The sequence below is a fragment of the Camarhynchus parvulus genome, chromosome 1A (genome assembly GCF_901933205.1).
Source record: "Camarhynchus parvulus chromosome 1A, STF_HiC, whole genome shotgun sequence".
Taxonomy (NCBI): domain Eukaryota; kingdom Metazoa; phylum Chordata; class Aves; order Passeriformes; family Thraupidae; genus Camarhynchus; species Camarhynchus parvulus.
The window spans coordinates 15486095-15508818 of NC_044586.1; the positions used below are offsets into that span (position 1 = coordinate 15486095).

Sequence of the window (22724 nt, forward strand, 5' to 3'; positions counted from 1 at the left end):
AGGAAAAGCCTCCATGTCCCTGATCCTTTCAACCCTGGCACACTCCATCAAATGCAAAAGGCACTGCTCTATCAATGGTGTTCATCTCCTAAACCTCACTGGTGTTACCATACTCTGCTTTCTGTTTTCCTTCCCAACTCCGCTCAAAATAAGCCAAGATATTCCTTGACAAAAAGGCATCAGGCTCTCACATAAGGTTCCCCATAACACTTTCCAGGAACATGCCTGCCCTTCAATTACCCTTAATTGTTCTGGGCATCCTTCACATTCGCAGCAATACTTTGACATTACTCAAAGGAACTTAAACAGCTCCAATCACCACAAGCTTACAGAACCCTGTTACTGAAGCACACACAGCCCAACTCTGTGTTTCCAGAGCTGGGAAGTGAGGAGGAAGCACTGCAAGAAGGAAAACCCAGAAATACTTACTAAGAAAAAGAACAAAATAACATCCTTTTGCTGCTGTCAAGAGGAGGCAGCTAAATGATTAGAGTTTAAAACCCCAGAAATTAGGATCAACTTAACTAGATGTTTTGCCAGCTTCACAAATAAGTTTTAAACTTGTATTTTGCTTTCTCTCCATGCAGACACTTGGGGTTTCAGCCGTTTTTAAGTTGGTTACATGCTAATACACATGCACACAACAGGATTCAGCTGTTGTACTTTCATATGCACTGCAAATGATCCTGAAAATAACATTTCTACTAGTCACATTGTTCCACACAGTTTTAAAGCACATGATTGCAGAATAAAACCCTCAGCACATATTTCTGGCCTGGAATCTTAAGGAAATTAAGCTTATGTGGTAGTGTTGTTTGTCAGTCCTCAGCCTATTAAATTTTCAACTTCCTTGTCAGTTTTGACCACATTTGGCAGAAGGCAAAGAGATCCAAACAGCTGTCACATTCCTACACCTTTGGGGGAAATTATTGTGCAAGTAGAGAAGACACATCCAAATCAGCCTCTCACAGGATCAGATTCTGCTGCAGGAACTCAGCAATTCCCTCCTTTGGCTGGCCCAGCAGCTGCTCCATCAGCAACCTCAGGGCAAGTCCCAGGGCCACCAGTGGCAAATATAGTTAGTCCCACTTACTAATTTTATTCAGGAATCTGCTTTATTAACCTATTACAGCACTTTAGTTAAGGAACAAACGAGGATGTTGCCACCAATATTAAAAACTGTTTCACTAACAATTAGAGAGCATTATTCTCAGAGGAAACACTTCATTAGCTTTCAGTCTACCCTTTTTTAAAGTGGTCAGTGTCTTGTAACAACAGAAAAAGCAGCTTTTTGCTCAGAGAAAATAGCAAGGAGGCAGTTCATGAGACAGAAAAGATGCAGGCAGAGTACAAGACACAGGGGCTAAAGAAGATGCAAAATCATTTTCCACTTCTAGACCACCACTGCAAGTGCATACCAATTACACACCAAGCTAAAAAGTCATCAGCAGCAGCTTCCCTCCAAGATTTCCAGGGTCATAATATGCAAAACTACATCCACCACTTGTCAGAGGGCACTTTAGCCAGCCTCCAGACAGGAAGACAGCCACAACAGCTCCACTGCTCCTGCAAACACCCCAGGTCAAGAGCAATACACATCCTGACAGCAGCATGGAGAAATTGCTGGTCCTGCCAGGAGCACAGGTGTGTCCTGTGATGAGAGGATCTCTCTCCAGTTGGGATAGTCTGGCTCCACTTATTAATAGTAGGTGCTGGCATCCACAGCCCAGGGCTCCAAGCCAAGCACTGCAGTGTGTCAGGAGCAAGGTGGTGAGATTTATGGAAAAGAGCTTCCAAACACTGGGCCTGGGAACAAGACAGAGCCTGAGCACAAAAGTAAAGTTACCCCACAAAAACAATAAGCCTTAAATTGCAATGAATTTCAACCAACTAAATTCATTGTACCACATCCTGAAACAGAGTCAGATGGGGATATCAAGGCCAGGCTAGATGGGGCTCTGAGCAACCTCGGATAGTGAGAGGTGTCCCTGCCCATAGCAGGGGGTTGGAACTGGATGATCTTTGAGACCTCTTCAAACCCAAACCAGCCTATGATTGTATATCTGACCCCAGAAAACAGCATCTTCACCTATGAGCTTCCCACTCAGCTTAGTCCAATAAACTCTCCTACTCCATCCATCCAGTTTTCACTCTTGTGGAAGAACAAGCTCTAGCCACCATAGCAGCCAAGCAGAAACCAGCTTAGTGAGAGCCACTTTCATATTTCACATAGAATGTGGATAAATAAGTACTTCATACTTAACTGGTTGGTTTGTTTTGTGGAACAGCAGTTGTTTGTTTCTTTAAGGAAAGAGGTGAACTTTGTTTAGACTCCAACATGAAAGGTCAGATGTGAAAGAACTACTTAGAAGATGCTGAAGGTAAACAAGTACACCATTAAGTATTTGTTGTGTTATATCTTCATTTAGAAACACCTAATAACCATCTTTCCCACAGGGAAGAGCTAATATTAGAAGCAGGATAGATCCCACACAATGATGCTTCTATTAAACATCCTACAAACAGATGTTCCTAGAATCCAACAGTTCACCCAAACAGATTTTTAACTGCTGTGTAAAATTTGGGAGACAGCAAAAAAGGCTTCAGTATCACTTAAACTGATTATTTTCCAGCAAAGAAACTGGGGAAGGGACCATTGTCAGGAGAGGCAGTGGAGCATAGGGAGATCATTCCCTGTGCAGAAAGGCTGGGTGAAACCCAAGCCTCCAACTGGAATGCTGCAGGGTCTGTCCCTCTGAGCCATACCCAGGAGCACGTGCTGCTGTCCCATGGAGGGGATGGTGGAAGCAATGGAGACAGGAGAAGGTCTTTCCAAGAGGTCTTTTCAGGGCAAGTCACCACCATATCTTTCACCTCCTGCAATCCAAACCCGCCCTCATTACTGTACACAGGCATGTAGTCTCATTAGAGACCCCTCCACACACAACATGAGAAGCTGATTCAATGACTGGGCTTCTGTCTCAGTTCCTTTTATCCTGAAATTTCCTCTAAGAATCCCATAAACTTATGAGGGGAGAAAACAGCCTTCCATATCTGACTAAATAGTAAAACCCAGTTCCTGCTTTATTCACAGGGCAAGTCATTGCTTGCAAAAACACTGCAACAACTTTGATTTCTATTAAACCCCTTAGCTGCTGAGCTGCAACACTTCCCACACATTCCTTGTTTACCATCCTTAGGTACCTAGCATCTCTCTAACCCAGCAAAGACAAGGTCTAGGAGACACTGAACTGGCACCTTCTTCTAAATGTGGGGCTCTGCAGCTCAAGATGAGTGTTAAGAGAGGACTACATCAACGCAGTGCTCTACTGAGCACTAAGATGAACCAGGTCTAGATGAACCAGAAGAACACAAGAAATGAAGTGCAGGGAAGAGAAGGACAATTGGGAAGAGCTGGATGAGCTGTGTGTGCAGCAGTGCACAACTTGCCACATGGAGATGCCTGCTTCCTCTCTTCTGCAGAGACGGCATCTCAAGCACAGGGCTCCCAGCGTGCAACACCACATTGTTTTTTAATTCAGGATTTCCCCCCCTGCTCTTCATGCAAGCTGGGAACCTGCAGGCTGAGATCACCTCCTGCAAGATGGAATTACAGAAAGAGCTTCCCACAGGTCCTCATTAAACCCCAGTAATCCTCAGAGACATGGCAGCAATGCAGCTGGTGATAATGCATTTCCCCTTTCTGCTTTCATCACTGATTATTACTCATTAGGGCACTTATCTGCTTTATATAGAATTCTTTCATGTAGCCTAATTTGCTAAGAAGTAATCACTCTCCTCCTCCTCTGGTAATACAAAAGAGGGCTGTAAAGTGATTTCATTTGCTGTTTATTCCATGGCTCTCCTTCCCAGAAGTTTCTTTCAGATGTTCAGTCTGAAGCCAGATACATTTGATCATTAGAAAATGTCTGAGACAAGCCCTACATTTTACCCAGTTTTGTGTGGAAAAGATGAGTAATTTAGGAAGCTTTACATCTCTGAGTTTACTTCAAGTTGCTTGCCAAAAGAAATCCATTAAAGAAATCCTTCCAAAAAAAACCCCAACCAAACAGCACTGTAGCACTGAAGAATTGAACTCTCCAGGCAGAGCAGGGTAAATGGAGTTTACCTGATGCTCAGAATGAGCACAGGACAGGACAGCAGGACAGACACCAGCACCACATGCCACAGGGGAGCCAAAGCACTTGTGTGTCTGCCCAGAGCTGTGGCTCCACAATTACTGCCTGGTGATCACACTACAGCATGCTCTGGCTTCTGGCTTTGTGTTCAGGGCTCTGCTGCCAACCCATTAAAGGGCTCCAGCACATCTCTTCACCTTGTTCCAGGCTTCCCTCAGGGAAAGCAACAAAAGACATCCTAAACCCAGAGCTGCTATTCTGTTTCAGACTCCAGTCCTGTGCACGCAATCCAGACTTTAAAGACCCATCTCACTATAGTTTTTCCAACTGTTCTTGGACAATAAATATGCCGGATGCTGAAAAGGCCACTGCTGAAATAGTTCTGAAATAGTGCACTATCTTGCACTGACTACCACTCCCTACAAGTTAGTTGAAAACAGGGAATACAGATTTGTATCCAGCCTTCCCTGTAATCCAAGAGTGTTCACGACAGATGATTTTGCTTCTCAATGAGTCCAAGTCCTCACTGAGCCCTCAAAATTTCCGTAAATGCTCACCAAGGAAGAGAAAATGAATGACTGGATTGCAGCACCTCATGACACACAAACCTCAAAGCTTTAGCTGTTTAAAACCACCCACGCCAAGCAAAGCAATAGCTGTAGTTACAAACTCCAAACAGCAAATATAGTACAATTTAAGACAAAAGGGAGAAAATGTTTTTTTAAGAGTAGGACAATTCAGGAAGCTGGTATTTGCAAAAGCCTCCTTCTACATGCCTCTATGCTTCTGTTTCCAAACAGTCTTTCCATACTGCAATGAATTTTGTGTAATTACTAGCTAGGTACTGAGAAACTTAATTGTACTGTATTAATAATAGAGATTTTGACTTCCTATCCAAAGGCTCTACTACTTTTAATTAAACATGTACATTGTAACCTTGTTAAGCTTATGCAAATCCAACACTGTGAAGTTGGCTGTAATAAATGCAGAGGTAATACAGGAGCCTCCATAGGATGCTGATAGAGAATTCAAAATAAGCTTTGTTAGCACAGACAAAAGCAAACAAATGCACCAGAGCATGGGAGATGGTTTTGAAGACTGAACTTTGCCCAATCCATCCTCAGTGTGTTCTCAAACGGTCTATAAGCCACCACAAGTCTCCTCAAATCCTTGTTCAAGCCAAACAACAAAGTTTTCCATCAGATTTGCAGCAGACTGAGGACTGCAGCTGATTTCCCACATGGCAGCCATGCAAACCACAGGAGCTAAGTGGGGTATGACCCGACAGCACTGTAAAGTCAAGGAGGGAAGAGAGCATTGAACAAAGGCAGGGGAGTCTGCTAACCCAGGCCACTCTCTGTCTGAGCATAAAGGAACCAGATTTGATTCAAAGGGCACTTTTTACAAAGTCATAGGACTGACTTAACGGAGCACCACCTAAATATCAATTTCCTCGAGCCAAGGCTGGATTAGTCCCAGAAAGCCAAGTTCTGATGTTTACACTTGCACATCACGAAAGCAGAGGCAGAAGGTGACAGAGCAGGACTAAACCAATTTTTAATGTTTTCCAAGTCCTTTCATGTCAGTCACAGATCCCTTACAGTCAGTGTTGCGGAGATGCAGTCTAGTCCCAAACGCCACACTGATTCAGCAGCTGGAGCCCTCTGCTCCCCTGAACAGCTGCAATTATCCCCAAGATGATGTCAAGGGGCAGGGTGGGGTGGGAAAAGGAAGGAAGGTGGCTATATGGCCACCTGAGAGCCCTCCCCGAGGATGCTGCCCTTAGCCTGGGCTGCAAGGAGAGGTTTTCCCCATGGCCCTCTGCCCTCCTGCTCCAGCCTGCCTGGCCAGGGGGGAAGGAGGGCTGTGCTGCAGGCAAGCACATCTGGTAGGCTGCTCCACTGGGGTGAGATTGCTCTAGGATAGATGGGACAGGAGGGAGCTCTGCTGCAAACCCTCACCAGTCATCCTCTCTGCCTTTGCTCAATCTAAATTTGATAAAACTGATAATTGGGGTGAGGGCAGATATCAAAGCAAACTTTAAGCCTCACATGGCACTATAGTTGCACTGGCTAAGAACCAATTTTGGCAAAGCACAGGGCTTTCTGGAAAGTGGAGCCAGGAAAATGACAAGTAAAGGGCCATGTGACTGTTGCCACCAATCCTTCTCAGTAGCCATTTCATTACATCATAATTTTCCTAACTAATAAAGGTCAAACTGTATTTTTTGTTGTTTTAGATCTATAGTTTCTCTTAAAGTAAATGTATTCTTAAGCCAAGAAGCAGCAAAAAGGAGATTTATTTGCCTTACACATACCACAGCAAACTTAGTTCAGAATTTAAAAAAACAAGGAAATCATTATTTCCCCAGTCTCCTTAAAAAGGGAGAGAACAGTGAACAAGAAGCCAAGATTATTAGCAGGCAGAAGAAGAAAAAAAAACAACAAACCAAATCAAAGAACAGGAGCAATGAGAGCCTTTGTTCCCAGGAAATCCTTTTAAAGAATTGAGGAGACTCCAAGCGATGCAGCTGTACTTCCTGTGACCTGCAGTGTTCAGTTTGGGAACACTGGGAGGGTCACAGCCTGGGGACAGCTCGGTACAGCCACGCTGCACACACAGAGAGCTCAGCACAGGAACCCCTCACACCAGCTGGGACATCCTGGGCTGCAGGGGCAGGGAACCATGCAGCTTCAGAGCTGTCCTGCAAAGGGGACCTGCCCAAGTCACACGTGGTAGCAGGATTCCCTCAGGACTCACAGCTGGGGCTGCTCAGCCCTTAGAAAAGGCAGCTCCAGGGAGACCTTAAAGCACCTTCTGGGGCTACAAGAGAGTGACTTTGACAAGGACGTGTACTGACAGGGCAAGGGGGAGTGGCTTTAAACTGAAAGAATATGGGGTTTCAGTAGAAATTAGGAGGAAATTCTTCCCTGTGAGGGTGCTGAGGCCCTGGCACAGGTTGCCCAGAGAAGCTGTGGCTGCCCCTGGATCCCTGGCAGTGTCCAAGTCCAGGCTGGATGGGGCTCTGAGCAACCTGGGATAGTGGAAGGTGTCCACTTGGCAGGAGGGCTGGAACTGGGTGTTAAGATCCCTTCTAACCTAGGCCATTCTATGATTCCTCTAGATCAGAGTTGGCAGCAGCAAGAGACAGCAAAACTCTTGAACAACACCCAGTAAATAAAACACCAACCTCGCTCCCAGGGTTGGGTATTTGTACGAGAAATATCACTACATTATAAACTCAGTTCATGATGAACCACACTGCATTAGCATTCTTGCAAGGAAAAGCATTTCGAGATGATACAAGCAGCTATCCACACAACACATTCCATAAAGCCACACAGCCCCAGGAACATCACTTGATGTATTATGGACAGGCAGAGCCACTTCTGAGGCGAGATGGACTTTGAATGGCAGTGCAGCAGGAGGGGAGAGTACAGGCAAAGGGAACGGCAGAACAGGAATGACAAACTGCTGCAGGACTTAGATAAACAGATTGATTACCAGAGAGTTTGTCTACATCGAGGAACTAACTCCAGCACTGTCCTCAACCTGCCCTCCCATCTACATCTTGAATTCAAGCACAGTGCTTAACTTCAATTGGCAGGAGACACAGGCAAATGTTTGATTAAGCACATTTAAACAATGCCTAAGCTCCACTGCAGGCGACCAACACTCAGGGACCCCAAAACTCTCCAAGTATTCCCCCAATATTTTCAACACAATTCCATCATACCCTGTGGACAAACTCAGAAAGCAACACAATATTTGTATACATATTTAAATATGTTTGTTTTAAAAGTTTAGCGCTGTATATAATTACAACAGAGCTTTAAGACCCCTTGGCATCCTTAAAAGCACACCTACTGCTATTCGGAACAGCATTCTTCCTTCTAAGGATGCCCAAGATCATTCATGTTTGACTCACTTGAGAGGGACCAGCTCCACTGGAACACACAGCTGAGAACACCTCAGCCGCTCACCATGGGAAGAGTGGCCAGATAATCATTCAGCATTTTGGGCACACAAGCCCTTCACTGCCAGCAGGAGTCAAGTTCAATAAATGGGTGAGATCATTAGAGCTTAACTCAGTTCTGAAGGATATCAGCATGAGAAAAATGGGAGGAGAGGCTGCCGGTCCCTGAGGAACAGCAGGGGGAGGCAACAGTTATGCCTGCCTATAGCAAGGAGGCATTTCAGCCCAACTGAGACGCCTTGAGCTGGAACCCAGCCAGAAAGCCCAAATAATAGCCCTTCTGCTCACAAAACCACCCCTGCATTCTGATTGTTCACAAGCTGTCTGGAACACAGTTTTAAACTCATTTAAAATACAATGAGGGGGAAAATTCCTGCTTCTCATCACTCAGAGAAGATATTAAAGCAATGTTTTCTTCATTCCTGCTTTGCCTGGGTTTCATTACTCATTTTCCACCTTTTTTCAAAACTGACAAATTTTAAAGTACACAAAAATTATGTGTAATTTTTTGCTTTGTCCCTGCACAGGATGTCATTAGAAGTATGCTGTATTTAAGCACTGCATATGCACAGATATGAAGATTTTGCTTTTACCTTGATTAAGCATTTGCTTTGTTTCTTTAAATCACACAGCTTGTGTCTTTTACAGGAAATTAAATTAACACAAAGTATCTTTTAATAATCATAAGAGCTTTCCAGCAATTCAATTTGCAAAATGACAGACCAGCATTCTGCATCACAGTAAGCAGTTTATCAAGCTGTTTTGACAGTAGATCTTGTTCAAAGCCTTGTCCAGAAATGTAACACTACCTCGTACTATTGCAGGCGTGCAGTGACAGAAAACAGTTATGAAGACACAGCCAAGCACAGGCTCTCTCTTCACAACATTAAAATCTGGAAGTCTGTCTCTCTACCAGCTATGACCCAGCTAAGCTGCAGCCAGGACCAGCTCTGTGAAGACAAGTTAATACCGACCTGCTTTATTCTGTTTTCCTGAAAACGAAGCCAGCTCTGCAGTGCCGGAGGCCCCAGCCTTGCGTAGGAGGGAGCCTGGCAGTTCCACTCCCAAAACCTGCACGAGGTCTTGGTAGGGACTCCTCAGCACAGGTCAGCTCACAGGATGCACGCACGAGAGGACAAGATGCAGGGAAAGACAGCATCAAGATATGGAAAGGACTTGAAACCACAAAGTAGCTCAGGGGGAAAGGCTGCTACGAGTGTGTGAGGAAATGCCCCTACCAAACCCATAAAACATGGCCAGGGCCAGCAGCCCAAACCACAGGAAAGGTCTTGTTGTGACACACTGACCTCTTCACATGCCACTTGACTGGCAGTGCCTCCCCAAAAAGTGTTGCTTCTGCTCAAACATGACTTCTGTCTGTCCTTATACAGCACAGAGGCTTCAAGAAACCAGAAAAAAGCCCTGATAGCTGGAAAGCAGTGAAAATACGGAAGGCAACTTATCCCAGCCTCAAAGGCAATGAGTGGTGGAGTTAAGAGCTCAGTCTGGCCCCATCCACACAGCAGCAGCTCCAGCATGAGCACAAGTGGCTTTTCAGCAAATGCTGAAACATGGAGCATACTCCAAACAAATATTCCTCAGGGCAGAAGAAAAACAAAGATGCATCAAGTGAGACTTACGGACAACTACTTTCATTCCTGGGTTCATGGGCTTTAGCCTATTTTTAGTAAGCTGCCTTTGCAGAAACAACATCTCTCCCCCCACTGTACATACACAGCTGGACATGAATCCCCACAGCCTGGCCAGCAGCATCTGCATTCAGCTTCACAGATGTGAGTTGCAAGAAGAAGTCTAGAGGGGAAGCCTCCTCTTTGGAATTCCAAACACAAGTAGTTAGTATGGTCTGAGTGCCAAGCAGGTGCCAAGTGCCAGGAGGCATTGCAAACCCTCCAGAGAAGCACAGTTCAAGGCCAGAACAAACTCATCAGCAAAATTACATTGGTCTATCTCTTGCCTCCAGTGCTCCCAGCACACCTTCCTGAGCAGGCACATCTCTGTACACTTTTGTTCTTTGAGAGGCCTAAAATCCTCACTGGGAGAGATCTGCCCACTCCAAAGACACAAGCCAGCAAAGCCCCACGACTCCGGGAGCTGTCTCTGGCTCTGTCCAGGGAAAACCATTCCAGCCTATGATGGCTCCTTAATGCCACTACTGCTGGGATGTCCAAAACACCCTCACCCCAGAGCTTGGAAAAGAGGGCTAGGGCCAGAGACAGTCCCAGCAACACGTTTTCACACTGTCCTGGGGAATGCCAAGCTTCCCATTAAGTCTTTGGCCATTAATCAACCTCCAGCATTTCCTGAGCCCCACCAGAGGCTCTGCAACAAGAACAGGGCTGTTACCCGCTCACTGGAAAGCTGCCTTGAACAGACTGCTCTCCCCTGGCTTCCACATCCCTGCCACAGGCTCCATGGCTGTGGAGCACCAGGAGGAAGCTGGCATACAGACTGGCATACAAAATCCCATCACGGAGGCAAAGCAGCTCCAGCTTGGCCCACACTAGCAGGACACACGGCCTGACTTCTCCCTCCTCCACAGGGAGGAGTTTGCAGGTCCACAGATTCAGCTTGAGCAACCCCACAGATTTTTAGTTACTTTAGTTCATCTCCAGCACTCCTCTGCCTCCCTGTAACCATAGTCCCCTCCCAAAAATCTCATTTCCCACAAACGCCTACACAGTGAGCTTGGCGAACTGGCTTGTCTCAAAATCTCATCAGGCCTCAAACAGGGACAGCCAACTTTCAGAGGAGGATTCATGCTTCATTTTTCATAGTCTCAAAGCTATGCCACATGTTGAGTCTGTGCTGTAACCTCCTGTTTATCAGGGAATGACTAACAGTTTAATTTGGATTAATTTCATGTATGGCTTCTATCAGACCCGGCAGAACCTCTGGCTGCCCTCACACTTCTGTATAAACACCAACAAAATCCAGGCATGAGAGCCTGATACCAGAGGAAAACATCTGCCTCAAAACTCTGCAGCACAGGCAAGACAGGAGGGACTGAAGGAAGGACGCCACAAATTATAGCACTCTGAATTTCCCTGTGTGCCTGTGGGAGGGCAGGGACATGCACTGAGAAGATGGACCCTATGGCAGGTGGCACTGCCAGCTTCAAAAGCCAGCAGGGTCCCCTGCTCTGCAGCAGCTCAGGTGGGGCTCTCACCACTCAACAAACCCAGTCCAGTCCTCCAACATTCCCTGTGGGCCCTGTTTCCCACCCCTCACTTCCATGCCCAAGGACTTGAGCAGCAGAAACCTCACCATCCCTTTGGTATCAGGGTGTCCTCCTCGCTTCCCCAGCCATACCCCTAACAGCTTGCCCAGACAAAAGGGACAACAGGACAGGCATCTCTATTTAGACCATCACTGGGTCTCCATCCTCAACCACCTCTCTCTTCCAAAAACACGTGGCAAGTCAAACAATGCAAAGTGGAACTCTGACTAGAAGCAGAAATGGCACTTTCATTGGCTCTAGGAGGTTTTTAATGGAAAGCACTCCTATTTCTCACTCTGCTTACAGTGAGTAACACCTCACCCACAAATGGCTCCACATCCTAGGGCAAAGAGATCACAAAGTAAGGCTCAGAGGGAAGGTAGCAGCACCCCATTCCTTCCTTTTAACACAGACAAACAGAGACAGACCCCCTGTCTTGCTCCTAAATGCACACTCTGCAGGAGCTACATGAACATAGCTGGATCTGAGGAATGGAAAAGTTGTACCCTCACCATGTGCAACAGCAAAGCCAGGCCTAACTACCACAGCCATAGGAAAATTATATAGAACATTTTTAGTAGGAAGAGAAATTAACTGCAATAGCACAGCCAAATTCCAATTTAGCATCAGCAGTCCATCTGTATACACTGTCCCAAACAACTGGGTGGCTGATCCCAAACTACCACATGTGCTGTAGCTTCCCTACCCTTTTTAGTTATAGAATGAGCTGAGTAGGGAGGGACTCACAAGGATCATCAAAGTCCAATTCCTGGCCTGCACAGGACAGCCCCAAGGACGCCCCTCTGCACCTGAGGTTGTTGTCCAAACGCTCCTGGAGCTCAGGCAGCCTTGGGGCCGTGACCATTCCCTGGGGAGCCTGTTCAGTGCCCCAGCACCGTCTGGGGGAAGAACCTTTCCCTGATATCCACCCTAACTCTCCCCTGACACAGCTCCAGCCGTTCCTGGGTCCTGTCCCTGGTCACAGAGAGCAGAGAGCAGGGCCTGCCCCTCCTCTTCCTCTCCTGAGGAAGCTGCAGAACTGCTGTGAGCTCTGACCTCAGTCTGCTCTTCTCCAGCTGAACAGACCAAGTGCCCTCAGCTGCTTCTCATGGGGCTTCTCCTCCAGTCTCCAAAACCCTCCTTTGGACATTGTCTGAGAGCTTCTTATATTGTGGCTCTCAAACCTGCAGAGTCCTTCCCCTCCAAAAGAGGCATGGAGATACACCAGCATATCAAGGCAAGTCCCTACAGAAACATCCCCTTGTTCCAACTCCTCCTGCATTTCCAGGTGCCCCACAGTCAGCTCAGCCCAGCCTAAATAGGGCAGGCCCAACTCTGCTGCCTGTTTTCCTGCTGCCATGGCCCAGAGTGAGGCACGCACACACGCCAAGCACAACACCTCTGTTCTGACAACTGCATTTCCACACAGCACCAGGTCCCACCAGGAGCAAAATTACCACCTAGGACAGCACAGGTAAGAGTGTCAAACAGCTTCTCTGCACAGAAACACAACAGGGAGAGACATCTGTTGCAAGAAAGCCAAACACACAGCAACTGCAGTTTTTATTCATCATATCTCTGTGGTATTTTCACTGGTGAATGAATAAATCATCATTTACAGCAAAAGCAAGACTTCCAGTTGGAGGTTATTTACTTTCACCTCCATCACAGCAGCCCTGGCAAGCCAGATGATGTGCAAGCCAAGCAGCAAGTGCTCACATGCTGGGAACTGTTCAAACAGGAATAATTCAATCTTTTTGTAGTCTCACCCTGGCTAATTTGCCACAAGCTGTCTCTTTTCAGATGCTACATGAAACACGAGGAAAAAACCAATCTGGATTAAGCTGGTCCATTTACAATCAGTTCATCTACAGAGAGTTCAGGTCAGTTCATTTTCTATGTAAATCAAATTAATTTTTTCAGCTTCACAGGGTTTAAGGAACAAAAATTTATTGCAGTAACCAAACATTGCTCACTGGACAAGCTCGCAGCGATTACTTAACTAATGCAAACGATTTTCAGTCTGCGTGCAAGGAATGCATGGGATAATTCCAGGGCACTCTCTTCCACCAGCATTTTACAAGTACTTTTTAGGTAGCTATGGAGACGTTACAGCATTTTTCATTTTGCTGTCATAACTAGACAGCTATTGATTTCTTTGCAAAATTCCTTGGATGAGTGGGGAAGGGAGGAGGAGTTCCAAGTACCGTGAGGTCTGAGAGCAACAAGCTGAAGAAAATATCAGAACTGATTTCAGATGGAGACATCAGCCCAGAGGCTTCTTGCAAAAAATAGCCTTGAACCTGGTCCTGCTTTGGTACTTCTGCAAAAAAGGAGGTAAACATACACACATGTCACAGGGATTGTCTTCCAACAAGCTCCAAAAAGAAAAACATTTCCAGCTACCATTGCCATCACCCTGCAGAAAAGGAGGCCCTCCCCAAGGCCAGGCTGTGGTTTTGCTCCAACACAAATCTCTCTGGAGGCATGGAGGGTCTCCATCCTCATAGTCATGCTGGGCTACAAGATGTTTCCCTCTCCCTCTGAGCAGGTTACGTGGAAGTCTCATCCCTGACATGCCTTGCAGGTAATCAGTGCCTCCTCTCCACCCCCAGCAGGCATTACAGCTTTGTGATGGACAGGATGGACAGCTCTGCATTTCACTCTACTTCCAACAACAGCCCAAGAGCTTGCTGTGAGCTCAGCACTGCTGCTCCTCAGCAGCTGATTGTGCCCCAAATGATGCCAAGAGAAATGCCTTTCACCTAATTGACCCTTTAAGAGAAATCATTCCTGCATATGCAGATTTTAGGCTGCACACCATGACAAGAGGAGACATAGAGCAGTCTGAAACATGAGATACCGACCTGGAAAACCCTGTGTCACACAGATAAGGGCATGCAAATAATCATGGATTTAGGTCTCGCTCAGAAACTCCCTCAGTAATGAGAACAACAGACCAGGCTCTGAACAGATACTTCCCTTTGGATAAAACAGAAAGGAAAGCCTGCTCAACCAAAACATTTTTCTTAAATTCACCTTAGACCCAGCCACAACAATGGAGCCAAAACCTGTAGAATTATCTCTACCACAAGCTGCGGGAAGTTTACCAGCACCACCCTGAAAATAAATCTCAATCTTCTCATTTCCACACTGTGCTTACAGCCTCATGACTGCTCACCAAAAGGACACTCAAGCTGTACTGCAAATGGACAGAGACCAAGATGCTGCTGCTGCAGAACAAACCCATGGCTGCTCTGTCCACCTAATGGCCATCCAGACATGCAGCCACATCTTCAATGCTGCTTTTTTAACTCTTGTGAAGGCCTGAAAGGGGGGAAGAATTAACCATCCTCTAAGCTCCCCAAGAAGCTGGCTGAGGACAGGCAATGCCACAGGGAAGCCCCAGGATGCACCCCATCTCGCAGCCAGCTGCTCCCAGATGTTTCAACCACCCCAACACTGCCAGCAGCATCCCAGCATTAGAGCAGTATGACAAATCTGGTCACACCAGCCACCAGCAGCAAGCCATGAGATTGCAGTGTCCCCATGCCATGGGGCACAGTCCCAGCCTCAGCCACTGCTGCTGGATGGCTGCATGTCCCCACCAGGGCACTGCGAGGGAGGGAGGGAGGGAGGGAGTCACATTTGCACCCCAAACCCAGCCACAGGCTTCCCACTCACCCAGGGCAGGGCACACACCTCCCTAGGATCCTTCACCAACACAGGCTCCAGTCCTCCAAGGAAAGGGGCAGGGAGTGGTGCAACTCCCCCACAGCATCCAAATTCCTGCTGCACATCCTAAAGATAGTCCAGAAAATCCCGTTCTGTCCAGCACCATCAGAGATTGCAGTGGCCCTGCCCAGCATAGGATGTCCAACACCAGCTCCACCATGAGTGTGGAAGCCTCTGAGAAGATGCTTTTGGTTATGACCTGTTAGTTACATGTTTCACATCCAAGAGAAGATGGACACCCAGGTAAGCCACTATATGCTCCTTCTGGAGAAGAAAACAAACAATAAACCAAACAAAAATTGTGTGATACAAAAAAAAAATCCAGCCTTTCTTTATAAAAATACAAAAAACAAATTTTTAGAACCAATTTAAGCTCAGGCAAGAAATATATATATGCATTTCTGAACTTTCCCCTGTGATGTTTCCTTTACAAACATAACAAATTAAAAGTGCTGTCACAAATTAAACCAGCTTTGGTTAAGTGGAGAGGAAAAAAATGCTGATGGCTCTAAGATCCAACTGACAAGCCTTTTCAAGTCTGCTCTGATGCAAAACCAACTCCCCGGGGATTTAAATTAAGAGTAAAGAAATATTTTCCTTGGCTTAATCCTTGTTTGGAAGCAGGACAGAGGATACTACAACAAAGCCAGCACCTGAATCCACCAGGAGCCACCCAGCTGCCACAAGCCTTTCCTGGAGACCAGCTGCTCAACACACGCACCTCTTCTTCAGCAACACCCTTGCTCCACTGTACCAACAGCTGTGGGCAGCAGTGGGGAACACTCAGTGTGCCCTGGCTACTCCAACACCTCCTCCCTCCCTCTCTGTAGGCCACTAATGCCATGACACTGCCTATGATGCACATCCAGGTCCAGGAGAACAGACATTTGAACTTGGATCTTGAGGGAAGTCACTAAGGATGGCTACTTCAGGCTCCAGCTGCAATGTGGGGGTTCCCCCTCGCAGGACAGAGGTCCCCAGGGATCACACAATGGATTTGTCAGCTGTGGGATGGAGCACCTTGCTTTTCCTGGGGAGGATAAAATTTCTGTCTGGTTCTTCCAAAGGAAGCTCTGTGCACCATCCCTCCCCCATCCCTGAACAAAGTCTACCAGAGATGCTTCCAGTGCACGAGGGAGAGCAAAAAGGTTGAGCATCAAGGCCATCAAACCACCACCTCCCACATGTTTTCCAGCTTGGAATGCAGGTTCCAGCACCAGGAATGTTCCTTGTTCCCACACAGCCACAGCCTCACCCACACCCCAATCCTTGCCTGCCCCAGCATCCTGCACACAGCAGCTCTCAGAGACAGCACATTCCCCTTGAGGCTGGGCACGGACAAAGATGAATCCATCCTACTTTTAGCACAGGTCTAAAACCTAAACCAGGAGAGCAGAGGAGACGGATGCTTCAAAGATACAATAAAATGTTCCAAAATCATGCAAAACACAACCACACAGCTGACATCTATGAGAACCTGCTCAGCCTCACACTGAGAAGATCCCAAGGCATTTGCTCCCTTTCCCTGTCTCCACAGCACTTCTTCCATAGGAGCAGCCCACCTGATCCAAGCCTGAGAACAAACTCTGACAGTCTCTATATGGCCAGAGGGATTTTTACCACCCCATGGCAGCTGTGTGAGGACATGGCAAAGCTGCAGAGAACCCAAGATCACAAGGGCTACAACCACGTGAGATCATAACTATTTTCGGAAACACACCTACAGCTCGGGGTGCTTTAACAAAAAAGGTACTCTTCTCACCTGCTCTTCAAGACAGACATTAATTAGCAGCACTACACTCTGCAGAACCTTAATGTGATCCTACAGACATCTTCACATGCCAACCTCACGACACCCAAAAACATGGAGACCAGCCTCCAAACAGGATGCAGGTCCTTCTCCCCATCCCTTACACTCTGCATGACCTGGGCTAGTCTAAATAGCTAATTTCCTTCAACAGCACAGACACCTTTCCCATGTTTCACAAAGGCTGTATTTCTGTCAAAACTTCTTACCTGGCTGTAGCTAGTGAGTACACACACGCTAGAGAGAAAATTTGAAGTCAAGACTTCAGCAAAACAGCCTTTCTGGATTACTCTCAACTTTTTGGACAGACTCAGCCCACGAAACACAAAGCTGGGAGAGAACCAGACCCCCATGGCCATGCCTGTTGACAGAGCAGATGGACAGCTGTGTGCACAGCTGCCACAGCACCAAAGAAAGGAACTGCCCTCCCTCGTCCCCAGAACAGATCCTGGTGCTGACTGGGTAAATGCATGTGTGTTCTTGTTTCTGTCCTCCACAACACAGCACAACAAGGGAAAGATTTGAGAATGAGGAGGTTGGGGGATTGATTGTTTGGCAGTTTGTTTGCTTTTACAGTTTAACCATAAACGGTGTGTGTTGTATCTCCTTCACAACCACGGCAGTGCCCATGAACTATCTGAGGTTAATTCTACACTGACATATAAAATATTCCCTGTTTTTCCCTATGCTTTTGCTTCAGAACTGATCAGTCTGAAGCGAGGCAGGGAAGACCAGACCATTATACTTTCCTCTTATTTTGATGTGTCTGTAACAAGGCAAGAAAGCAAAGTTCTTCTCTCAAATCCATCACATTTGGAGCCATGACAACTGTTGGATTTCAAAGATGCTGATTCACACTAGTGGTTATCAGATTTTTCCCATCTGTGACACAATTTGACAGCTGGCTGGCAGCACAGAGTTCTCCACTTGGGAGTTCAGATGCTGCAGCAGCCGGCTCCAGTCTCAGCCTTCAGTTCTCCACTAATATTTAGGGGAAAAGCCCATAAAGAGAGATGCCAGTGCAAACTAACTTTTGCATCAGCACACCTGACCTCAGAGACTTTTGTGCACAGGTACCATTTGGCAAGGGGATTTTATTCCTGCAAGAGTTACAACACTGTGCCTGCTGGAACAGGGATTACCATCAAAATGTAAGCCAAGGGCTGCTTAAAGTCACTGGGTTTGTTATTTTATCTCCTCTCAAACACCACAAGCCAGAGACTGCTGAAGTGGCCTCTGGTGCTGTTCCTTGACACAACTTGCACTGCTTAATGAGGCAGAGGCACAGAAGGGAACAGGAGCATCCTCACCTTACCACAAACAATTCCCTCCAGCCAGCAGCTCAGGGGAGGAGCTCTCTCCAGAAGTATCAGCTCTGTCAGCACAAAGGGACCAAGCACACCACAGCAGGAGCTCACAGGACTCACAGCCAGGAGATACATTGCTTTGGCAAGGCTGGATTACACAGCCCGAAATTTCCAAGTTCTCCTCCTGCCTCCCTCATTGCACTGCTCCAGGCTGGGGCAGAGTGGCTGCAAAGTGCCCAGCAGAAAGGACCTGGAGGTGCTGGTCAACAGCAGCTGAACATCATCCAACACCTGCTCAGGTGGGCAAAAAGGCCAATGGCAACAAGGCATGCCAGCAGGAGCAGGGCAGTGACTGTCCCCCTGCTGTGGGCACTGGGGAGGCCTCACCCCAAGGGCTGTGTCCAGTTCTGGGCCTGGCACTGCAAGATGGACACTGAGGGGCCGGAGCGTGTCCAGAGGGGGGAACGGAGCTGGGCAAGGGGCTGGAGCACAAGCCTGATGAAGGGAAGCCAAGGGAGCTGGGAAAGGGGCTCAGCCTGGAGAAATGGAAGCTTGGGGGAATCTTCTGGCTCTCTACAACTCCCTGACAGGAGGGGGCAGCCAGGGGAAGTCAGGCTCTGCTCCCAGGGAACAAGGGACAGGATAAGAGGAACGGCCTCAAGCTGTGCAGGGAAGGGTCAGGTCAGACATCAGCAGGAATTTCTTCATGGAAAGGGTGGTCAGGCATGGAAGGGGCTGCCCAGGGAGGTCTGGAGTCCCCACCCATGGAGGTATCCAAGCACGGGCTGAATGTGGCACTCAGTACTCTGGGCTGGGTGAGAAGGTGGGGATTGGTCAAAGGTTGGGCTCATTGACCTTGGAGGTTTTTTCCAACCTAACAAATGCTGTGATTAATGATAAAGATGACCCAGGCAGGGGCAGCAAACAGAAAGGTTTTGGCTACAATGGGCTGCAAAACTTGTATCTCAATATAGTTCCACCGAGGAAAGAAATCAGCTTTTTACACAACTAGTTTATCTTAGCCTTTTAACAGAAACAGAAGGCCAGCCAATGGAAAAAGGAGAAAGCTTTAACCCAGCACACTTTCCTCATGTACTGCAGGAGTCACAGAGGAACAAAGTGCTCTGGAAGCTAAAGGACACCAGGAAATTGTATGTGCCCATAGCAAGAGCAATACACAGCCTGAGCAAGCCACTGTGAATCCAGTGTGATGACTGAACTATTAATTGAAAATTCTATCCTTTAAGCACAAATAAAGTACTATTTTGGCAGCAAGCACTACTAGAAAAGTAACAAACAGCCACTGTCTTCAGTATGAGCTGAGTCAATACACAGGTCAATTTGTGAGAGAGAGAAGGGGGAATAAAAAGGACAGAATATAAAAATGCATAATTCCCTACATCTCAAGGTATGTTCCCAGCTAAGCACCCTCCCTAGGGAGAGAAAGATCCAAAGCAAAGATCCCACCAGAGACCCACTGAGATGTCAAAACTTATTGTGATCTCTGCTGAAGTAATTTCAAAATGGAAACACACAACAAGTGCAGGTAACAAACACATGGCAAGAGAAACACTGACCTCTAAGAGGACCAATTTTTCATTCTGGATTAGATGCTGACTTTTCCAAACACAGAGAAAGAGATGTAATCTCTGGGGAATAGCACACAGCTTTTTCTGTGAGATGCAAAGGTTAATGCTTGCAAGCCAGACATCTCCAAAGGGCTACCTGTGATTTCTGAAGCTGTCATTAAATAATCACCCTGTCTTCACTCAGCCAGGTGGGAATTTATAGTAAATGTTAAATAAACACGTGTGCATAAACACCAGCAGTAAGCACGAGGCAAGGAAACAGTAGTTCACCTCTCCTGGACTGGATTCAAAAGCAAAGTCACTAATGGGATGACTAATGGGATCTCACAATTACTGATGGGGGAAGGGGTTCACTATTCAGCCTAGTACAGGAAGGTATTAAGCAGTTTTACTTATGAAGATATTAAGTGTTTTTATGCATCCTTAATGCACAGCTGCATGCACACGTTCCACTCAAGAGGAATGAACACAACAAAACTTGCCTGAACCTTCCAATAAACCTGTTCTTTGCTTCTGTAACTTCAGAGATGTGGTTTGGCCAGGCAAAAATGGGTCAGATCATAATTGCACACTTGAAAGCAGCCACATAACTTCAGTTTTGCTCTGAAGTCTTGACAATCACCAAGGCAAGTACAAGAAGAAGCTGTCTCAGATATACCAACCTAACTTGCACATCACCCTTTAGCAGCTGAGGCAAAAGTTACCAGCACCTCCTTGAGGAAGGGCATGCAAATTCAGCAGTGGGACAGGGGCTTTACTGACCACCCCTAACACCACAGGACGTTTTATCACCCACCTAAATCCTGCCTAACAGTTGGTTCCTACTTTCTCTGTTGAAAACTACTGCAAAACAGCAGACTCCTCAGATAGAGGCATTTTGGGGGTTTTGCACTCCTTTTGAACCACCTCAGGAGTCAGGGAGGTGTTTTTGGAACATCTGTCCCAGATTTGGGATTTGGTCCCCCTCTCCATGTTCCCTCCACCTTCCCAGAAAAAAACCAAAACACACAAAGCACAACAAAGAAAATCAGTCAGTTGCTCCAAGGAGTTCACAGCAACTCCCTTGAGCTCAGCAAGCCAAAGGCCCGGTTTGATGCAATCGCAGCAAGAAGAAAGTGACTAAACCTTCGCTGGCTTCAAAGCTCTTCAGGGGAAGGATTTCCACTTCCCTGAAAGTGTTCCTTTAGGTGGGGAAAGAAACATCAGAGAAGCCCCACTTGGATGGATTGAGGAGACTAAATCTCCTAAAGGACACTGCACCGAGCACCTCCTCACACACAGCTCTGCCTGTCCTCAGGCCACCCTGAGCTGGCCAGGGAGCAGTGACCAGACTTTGTCCTGCTCATCCAGGGACCAACGGGACCAGCCAGGCCGGCAGCACCACCTGGGAACCTCAGTCTCCTGGGAATGGCTGTCATTTCAGGAATGTTAACAATTACCCTCCTGTGGCCACGGGTCACAGGCAAAGCCTCCCCGGGCACCTGCACAGACATTTCCAGCGGCTCCCCTCTCCTTCCTGCAGTGTGTGTCACACTGCCCCGGCAGCACAACCCAGAAAGGAAACAGGACTCCCATCTAAGGAGGAAAAAAGATGAAATTCACCACAGTTCCTGCCCCCTGGGACAGCCCTGGCTTCAAGGTGCTCCACCCCGAGTGTCAGGGACAAGCAGAGCCCGGATCTGCTGCAGACACAAGTGCACAGGACAAAGCAACTTCAACATCCCTCAGCACAACTCTTACACCCAGATGCAACAAATGGATGGAATCCCAGGGCTCGGGGCAGGAGATGGGCTGCCAAAGAGGGAACCTGCTCCTCAGGGCCCCCCTCATAGCCAGGCAAACAGGTGGGGCTCCCGCTGCCTGCAGGGAGGAGAGAAACACCAACTTCCCCCTCCTGCCATGGGAACATCAATCCTCATGTGTGAGCACCACAGCACAGCACTGACAGTCGCTGTCACTGCCAGCAGCTGATCTCTGATACAGCTTTTCAAGAAGCTGCGCTAAATCCAAAACTCCACTGGGATGGGTACTGAGCTAAAGTAGGGAGTGCTCTGGCTCTTCATTTCTGAGTGAGCTGAAGAAATTAAGAGGCCAAAATCTTTGCTGCACTTGAAACAGAGAGTTGAAGCAGATTTCTGTTTTCCTACTTTCCAGAACACCTCCCAAACCAACCTGCCATGCTGCCTCACTGAGAGCACCAGTTCTACTGAAACCTCTGCTTACATCCTTTGCAAATGTAAATCCTCAAGATACAGCTGCTCCCTTTAACAGTGGCAATAAATGCGAGCTGACACTGTGGGACATCTTCCTCCCCAAAGCTCCACGGTGTTAGCATGGAGAATATTCCCAGTCCGTGACCCATTTCTGCTGTTTACTTTTTGGAATGCAGCGGCTCCTGTATTGCTCAATGTGCTGCCGGTGCAATCGCACAGAGCCGACACACGGTGCTGCTGGCAGCGGCTGTGCCCGGGCCACAGTGAGGAGAGGAGAGCCTGCAGAGCCTCCGAAGGCTCGGCACAGCCAAGCCCAGCCTGGGACTCTTCCTTGTGCTCCCCACTCACACAGGGAGCACACACGTGTTACAGCACAGCCAAGCAAAGCTTCCCTTCCCCCCAGGAACAGCCACGGAGGTGCAAAGCGGCTTTTTACAGCTCCAGCTGCACCCAGCCACGGTGCGAGCGAGCACAGCGATTTCAGCTGGGAGAAGTCACGGCTCGAACAGAAACAGACCTCGAAAAAATAATTACAGGATGTAAGAACCCCAGGCCTTAAATCAAACCACATTTGTTAGCTCTAGATAAAACTCATAACTGCACTTTCACAGCGCCAGTGCCTGAAGCGTCCTACTAGAGCCTGAAAAGATCAAACCGGAGAACGCCAACCTCTCCCCAAAACTTCCCGAAAAGTTCCGTCCGGTCCAGCACAGAAACAAG

At 47.4% G+C, this 22724-nt stretch overlaps 1 protein-coding gene across 8 annotated transcripts in view; it reads right to left on the reverse strand.

The window, feature by feature from the left end:
• Nucleotides 1–22724, reverse strand: part of PPFIBP1 (PPFIA binding protein 1) — a 102188-nt gene that overhangs the window by 78502 nt on the left and 962 nt on the right. The gene's annotated exons all lie outside the window — the stretch shown is intronic.